This window comes from Mus musculus, chromosome 7 (genome assembly GCF_000001635.26).
Source record: "Mus musculus strain C57BL/6J chromosome 7, GRCm38.p6 C57BL/6J".
NCBI lineage: Eukaryota > Metazoa > Chordata > Mammalia > Rodentia > Muridae > Mus > Mus musculus.
This window is the reverse complement of record NC_000073.6, coordinates 17,791,627-17,799,619: the sequence shown is the minus strand read 5'-3', so window position 1 is coordinate 17,799,619 and position 7,993 is coordinate 17,791,627. Positions and strand designations below refer to the sequence as shown.

Here is a 7,993-nt window from a genome sequence, read left to right as displayed (position 1 = left end):
GGAGAACTACAAGTACTCATAACTACTGAGACATCCTTCTGTCACATTTCTGTACTGTTACCTTTGTGATTCCAGTTGGCCCTTGACTCTAACTTCTAGATGACAATCTGCTTTACAGTCCATTGTAATTAGAGCTTTTTGAAGACAGAAATTTGCCTGCCTTTCTGGGAAGATCTAGTGCCTGGCAAACTCTCAATATGTGGGTGAATGAATGAATGAATGAATGAATGAATAAATAAATGAATATACCAAATCACTGCCTTTAGAGGCAGATCAGGTTGTAACTTAGTGGGAGATTGATTAGTTGCCATAAAAAAGTCCCTGATAGCACACACACAAAAATTGAACTATACTCTCATCTTCACTGAGTCTGAGATGTTCCTATTTCTCCATCACCGAGAGTAACCTGGTTCTATTGCAAACACTAATGGCCCCTCAACGTCATTCCTGTTGCAATGCAGGAAAAGAAATGTTTAGCTTGAGATATCAAAGGCTGCCAATTTTAACCAATCTGTGACTGTGAGAGCTTTGGGCTATGAACAGCAAGACATTTTCATGGTCTATGAACTGGGAGTTCATGGTCTACTCTTTCATGTAGGTAGTTACAGTCATGAAGGTACCAAACTTACCTTCAGCTAACATGCAATTTTGTTTTGTCATTTCTGTTGGCACTCACTTGGTTCCAGGTTCAATATTTATAAAATACTAAGCCATTCATTGTGACACTTTATAAAATGAGAGTGATGTTCACAGTTTTTAAGATACAAACAGCCTGTGTATGTGAGAGGCTTTGATGATTTCACCATGATAACAAGTTTGTATATTGAATTTTAGGCTCACAAGTTAATGTCACCCTCTGTTGAAGTCACTTACTTTGAAGAACTTGGGTAACAGAGATGTTTAGGTAACAGGGAAACGATGGCCCCCTGGGGTCCTCTGATACTTGCAAAGACCTCTTTCATCCAGGATTGTTCTCTCTGACCTCCACCCCCCAATACATTCTCTTAGGAAACTAGACAGAAGATGACTCAGTCAGATGAAGGTGGAGCTCAGTTCCCTTAGATGATGGACTTCTTGTGCTGGGTGAGACAATAAGTCTTTATCACATGTGAGCTGAGCTGCAGAGATGGATGGTACAGGCATGGGAGTTGAAGTTTTTTTTCAAATGTCTCTCAATTCCTGTGGCACTACAATTCTGTGTCCCTCTAGCTTCACTGATCAATACTGATTAGTTTAGGCCAGCTTTCCGCCAAGTCTTACTGTTCAAAGTTGTCTTACAGAATAAAACTTCCCATAAAGCTTCCTGTGCAGTACCTACAGACTGTGTAAACAAAATTCTCACACATCAGATCTGGTGCATGACTGGAATTCATCCAGCTACCCATGTTGAACCATAATATGGTCCAATATTTCCAAGTGTTTGATGGTGACTGGCATGAGCCACAGGGCCTCAAAGGCAAAGGATGAAGCTCAGAATGATCTAGGAGAATGAAGAGTTAGGGCTACATGCATGCTTAAAACAGACCCACTGTTTTTACCACTGTCCTATAATGCCTTTTGTCAAACAGGTAGCATCAGATATTTTCTGAAATGCAGATAGCTGGTTTATTTCTTTAAAATTTTTTTGTTTAGTTATTTTGATTTTATGCTTATCTCTACACAGCATGCATGCCTGGTGTCCACAAAATTCAGTCCACACTGGGTTCCATGGAACCAGATTTACAGATGTTTATGAGCTTCCATGGGAGGTCTAGAAAGTGAACTTGGATCTTCTACAAGAGCTCCCTGTGACCTGAAACATGGAGACAGATCTCCAGCACTCCTAGCTGGATGCTTTCAGAGGCAGATCTGACTGGGAGAAGGTAGAGAACAATAAATTGATGAAAATATGTCTGGAAGAGATGGATGTTGTCTGTAGATCTAGAATAGGGGTTTCAATGATCTCCATATGACAGCATTGTTTCTAATATCCAATATCTGAAGTCAATCCCTGTGAGAATTATTTCTCTAACGAGCACAAATGTATGGTGAGAGAAAGATGCAGAAGCTGTTTGAAATCAAGGATTCTCTGAGCAAAGAGAGCCCTGTGATAGATGTAGAATCTATTAAAGCAGAGTGTGAAGCAAAACAGGGTTATTTTACTTTCCAGATTAGTGATAGAGGCATACCAGAAAGCATTATTTCCTGTCTAGCATGTGAATTCTGCAGTAATTCTCCAGAGACAGATGTATTAGTTCTGAAGTCAAATCTTACTGTCTATTTTTTTTCTTCCTGAACAAGATGCTCCCTTACTCTACGGATGACCAAGATTAACATCAGCTCCTCCCTGCTCCACAGACAGCTGAGAAGGCCACAGGGTAGAGACAGTAGTTATGTGACTGCAGACAGATTATTCATGCTTCGTGTCAGCCTTTCATGGTCTGCGTGAGCCAAAGCAAAGAGGCAGCCTTGTATCAGACTCGGGATTTATTGGAAAGGACACAACAAAGCCTTTTCCTTTACATTCCATGAGAAGTGAGAGTGGCACACTAGATAAAACATGATTTCATCTGTAGTAGGTAGTATGGGAAGTCCTGGAATTCTGAAGAAATTTGCAAAGACAGGAGTTCTTCCTGTATATTACTTTCCTTTGGGAAAATTTGTAGTTAGTGAATTTTATACGGTTTATAGGTTAAAATGTGAACAACACCTAACCTTGGCACCAGACATCTACCTAGATGAGCAGCAGCATTTGTTCTTATTTGCCTGGAGGAGAGACAACCCTAGCCTTAATCCCTGATGACACTGAGATGTCAGGAGGATCTATGTCCTCTGTTCCTCCCCTTGGGAAACTTGCCTATTCTGTGCAGTGTCATAAGTCCATCAGAACAGTTGCCTGGTGACCTGGGCATGTGTGCAGCTGTCCTCTACATGCCGAGTCAGGAGATGCACAGTGACTGATAGAGACTAACTGTCTCTCACAGCAGTGCACAGGCTGCTATCATGACCTAGGAGAGACTCAGAATGGTAGTAAATAAGTTGGCTCTGTTAGCTCTAAAAGGTCATGTTCCAACCCTGCCCTGACTCTCCCAAAGTGACTTGAAGTCAAAAGTCTGGAACATTAACCTACAGTCAGAATCTCCTAGTGTTCTCCCTTCTAATAAGACTTGATAGTTTCCTTAGACCCACCATACCTGAAGCACAAATACCTTTCTTAGGGCTAAATTTATGGTGAGAAAACCACATACTCTAGGCTTATTCTGATTGTTTCACTGAGTTAAGTTGCCATATATCCTATGCTAGGCAGGATGAATTCAGAAGAGAAAGTTCTGATATAGCAGTTTGCCTACACTGGGTGTGTTCTGCACTAAATACGCAAGCCAAATGTGGGCAAAACAAAATCTAACAGTGAGTAGGCAAGTCCAGACATAATGATATTGGTTTACAAGTTAGAAACACTGCACTGGGCACACAAAAGTAAAAAACAAATACATGAATAGTTTTCATGGTAAGGCACATGGATTTCTTTGGTTTCAACCTCAGCATATCTGATTTGCATGAAAAAATTGACCTGTCCAGCAGGTCCAGTTATTCAAGGGTCTCGAGGGGACTGTCTCCTAAGAACCAAATGGGGGGAGAGAGAGAGACGGACACCAAGTGCGAGAAACGACACGTAAACAGTCTGATTAGCATCAAGGTGTCACTGTATTAGCAAGGCTCAAGGCTTAAATGCACAAGCAAAAGGGGAAGTACTTCTCAGCAGGAGGAATGGGGCAGTGTAAATTTTTCTATTGGCAACTACACGGGAAAGCAGGAACTTGGTGCTATCAGGGTACATCTTGAGGTCAGGACATCTGGCACTGACTTAGGGCTGGAACAACCTGTGGTTGTTCTCGGAGCAGTGCGTCAGTGGCTCACTTTTGACCCCCTTTTCTTCTCAGGGGGAGAGGCCCAATTCAGAGATCAAGACAATAGAGTTGTCTTAATAGCTCACAACAAAAAATATGTGTTTTCATCATGGTGACATTCTGAGACTTTAGGGAATCCATTGCTGCATATTGTCTCTCTGGCACTGTGTGCAGGTCCCAACACATTGATTTGGTGACTATTACAAACTGCAAGTTCAATCCTCTCTGCCACAGTTACCCTTTTGTATCAGTAAAAGTTTTTAATATGTTCTGGCATAATAATAACAACTTGAACATCTTCCCCTTCAGCTTCATTGAGCAACAGTGATCCAATAGTAAGTTGACCATTATGAGAAGAGCCTTGAAAGTGAGGCTAGGACCTGGGGAGATGACTTAGTGTTTGAGGGCACTGGCTATTCTTTCAAAGGATATGGATTTCCAGCAAATATCTAGCATGTCACCACTGCCTGTAATTACAGTCCTAGTAATCTTGGACCCTCTTCTGGGCTCTTCTGGCACTATAAACAGTTAACACAAAAGAACACATGCAGGTATAACAACCACAACTATGAATGAATCTTTAAATTTTCTTTTAAAAGGAAAGGTAGAATAAAGAGAGTGGAATCTTGGGTAGGAGAGTAGGGCCCTAGGTCCTTTGCAGTTGTGTTCTCTGCTTCAGTGTGTGCATCCAGGTGTGTCTATAGAACTCAATGGACAAAAGCTACATTTATGGCCTCTTTTCAATCAGTGATCCTAAATGTCTTTTATTCTGTATTGAAATCTGTTCTCAGATTTCTAAATAGACTATATCTGATTGCAATTCAGAACTCTGTTCTCACTCAAGAGTGCTTGTGGGGGGAAAGGATGCCTACCCAATCTCTTCCTGTAGAGTACCTGCATCATCTTTTAATTGTTTAATTTTATAAGATTTATATTATTTGTATGTGTGTTGTACTTCCGTATGTGAGTTCAAGAGCCCTCTAAAAACAGGGAACTGTGTGGCATCTCCTGGAGCTGGAGATAGTTAAGGTTTTGCTGTCTCCTAAGATTGTTGCTGAGAACTGAATTTGTGTCGTCTGGAAAAACCACAAGTTTTCTTAAGCACTGAGCCATCTCCCCATCCTTTCTTTAATGTTTCAATGATCTATGGCTTTGTGGCTCCAGGAAGCCCTTTACTTGGCCTTCTAGAATTCAGTGTGGTTTTCAATGCATTGCAGCTAGAACTGTGTGAAGACAGGAATCTGCCAGAGTTTTTTTATTATTATTATTTAATTTATGTTATTTATTTACATTCCAGTTATTTCCCTCCTCAGTGCCCCCTCCCACAGTTCCTCATCCCATTACTCCTCCTCATTGCCTCCAACAGGGTGCTTTCACCCTCACCAGGTCTCCTCTTCCTTGTGGCCTCAAGGCTCTAGAGTATTAAGCTCATCTTCCCAACTACTCCCACTCACCCCACCTGCCTCATTGCCCTAGCATTCCCCTACACTAGGGCATTGAGTCCCCACAGGACCAAAGGGCTCCCCTCCCATTGATGCCAGATAAGGCAATCCATGGCTACATATGCAGCTGGAGCCATGGGTCCCTCCATGTGAATGCTTTTGTGGGTAGTTTAGTCCCTGGGAGCTTTGGTGTGGTTGGTTGATATTGTTGCGTCTCCTGTGGGGTTGCTAAGCCCTTGAGCATCTTCATTCCTTCCCCTAAGTCCTCCATTGGGCTGCACAAGCTTAGTTCCATGGTTGGCTTTGTGCATCCACATTGTATTGGTCAGGCTCTGCCAGAGCCACTCAAGGAACAGTGACACCAGACTCCTGTCAGAAAGTGCTTCTGGACATCAGCAATAGTGCTGAGTTTGGTGTCTTGATTTTGGATGGATCCCTAGGTGGGGAAGTCTCTGGATGACCTTTTCTTCAGTCTCTGCTCCATTCTTTGTCTCTGCATTTCCTTTTAATATTTAATATTTTTGAGATTGATGGGTGGCCCCATCCCTCAACTGAGAGCCTTGAATATCCATTGGGTATGGTCGATACAGATTCTCATTTCCCTTTGTTGAGTGTTTGGCTGATGTCATCCCTGTTGAGTCCTGGGAACCTCTTAGGTCCCTGGAGTCGGACTTTCTAGAGGCTACCCCCAGTTCCATATCCCCACTGTGACACAGCTTTATTCAATATCCTGACCCACTGTACTTTTCCACCATCTACTCCCACAACTCATCCTGCTCCCTTTTCTCTCACTGCTCTCTCACTTCCAGAGTCCATCCTACCTCTACCTACCTCTTTCCCCTTTTGAGTAGGACTGAAGCATCCAAATGTTGGTCTTTAATCGTCTTTGGTTTCCTATGGTGTGTGAGTTGTATCATGGGCACTGAGAGGTTTGTTTGTTTGTTTGTTTGTTTGTTTGTTTGTTTGTTTGTTTTAGCTAATATCTCCATATCAGTGATTTATACCATGTGTGTTCTTTTTTTTTTCTTATTTAGTTTTTATTCATAATCATAAACTTAACTTTGCAATCCAGCTAGACTTGAAGGGGAATGAGGAAAATATGGAACCCACAGAACTTCATTGAGAGCAGAGATTACAGGACATTGCAAGCAGATGGGGTAGGGACGCTCTCCCGAGCTACAGAAGGAATGGTTTGTTGAGTTAAACGCCCACAAGTCAAAAGAAATTAGAGTTGTCCACAGTCGGAAATGGTAATCTTCTTGCTGGTCTTGCCATTCCTGGACCCAAAACGCTCCACTTGCACAATGTTCATGCCTTCTTTCACCTTCCCAAAGACCACATGCTTGCCATCCAGCCATTCAGTCTTGGCAGTGCAGATAAAAAGCTGGGAACCGTTTGTGTTTGGTCCAGCATTTGCCATGGACAAAATGCCAGGACCTGTATGCTTCAGGATGAAGTTCTCATCCTCAAATTTCTCTCCGTAGATGGACCTACTGCCAGTGCCATTATGGCGTGTAAAGTCAACACCCTGGCACATGAATCCTGGAATAATTCTGTGAAAGGAGGAACCCTTATAGTCAAATCCTTTCTCTCCAGTGCTCAGAGCTCGAAAGTTTTCTGCTGTCTGTGGAATTTTGTCTGCAAACAGCTCGAAGGAGACGCGGCCCAAGGGCTCATCATTGGCTGTGATGTTGAAGAACACAGTGGGGTTGACCAGGACTGCAGCAAGCGGTGAAAAGCGACACTGGCATTTGCAAAGCCACCATCTGTGTTCTTTTGTGAATGGGTTATTTCACTCAGGATGATATTTTCTAGTTCCATCAGTTTGCCTAAGAATTTCATTAATTCATTGTTTTAATAGAAATGTACCACATTTTCTGGATCCATTCCTCTGTTGAGGGATATCCGTGTTGTTTCCAACTTCTTGATATCATAAATAAGGCTGATATGAACATATTGGGACATATATCATTGATATATGTTGGAGCATCTTTTGGGTATGCCCAAGGGAGGTATAGCTGGGTCCTCAGGTAGTACTATGTCCAATCTTCTGAGGAACCACCAGACTGATTTCCAGAGTGATTGCAATCCCAGCAACAATGGAGGAGTGTTCCTTTTTATACACATCCTTGCCAGAATCTGCTGTCACCTGAGTTTTTTATCTTAGCTATTCTGACTGGTGTGAGGTAGAATCTCCTGGTCATTTTGGTTTGCATTTCTCTAATAAGTAAGGATTTTGAACATTTCTTTAGCTTTCTCATGGTCATTTGAGATTCATCAGTTGAGAATTCTTTGTTTAGCTCTGTACCTCATTTTTAATAGGGTTATTTGGTTCTCTGGAGTGTAACTTCTTGAGAGTTCCTTGTATATTTTCGATATTAGCTCTCTATTGAATGAAGGGCTGGTAAAGATCTTTTCCCAAATATGTGGGTTGCCATTTTGTCCTATTAAGAGTGTCCTTTGACTTACAGAAGCTTTTCAATTTTATGAGATCCCATTTGTCAATTATTGTTCTTAGAGCATGGGCCATTGGTATTCTGTCCAGGAAATTTTTCCTGTGTGACAATGTGTTCAAGGTTCTTTCCCACTTTCTATTCTATTAGATTCCATGTATCTGGTTTTATGTGGAGTCCTTGATCCTCTTGGACTTGAACTTTGTACAGG

The 7,993-nt window shown here is 42.0% G+C and overlaps 1 pseudogene; it reads right to left on the bottom strand.

Annotated features, from left to right (window-relative positions):
* Positions 6,353-7,089, bottom strand: Gm6065 (predicted gene 6065; annotated as a pseudogene).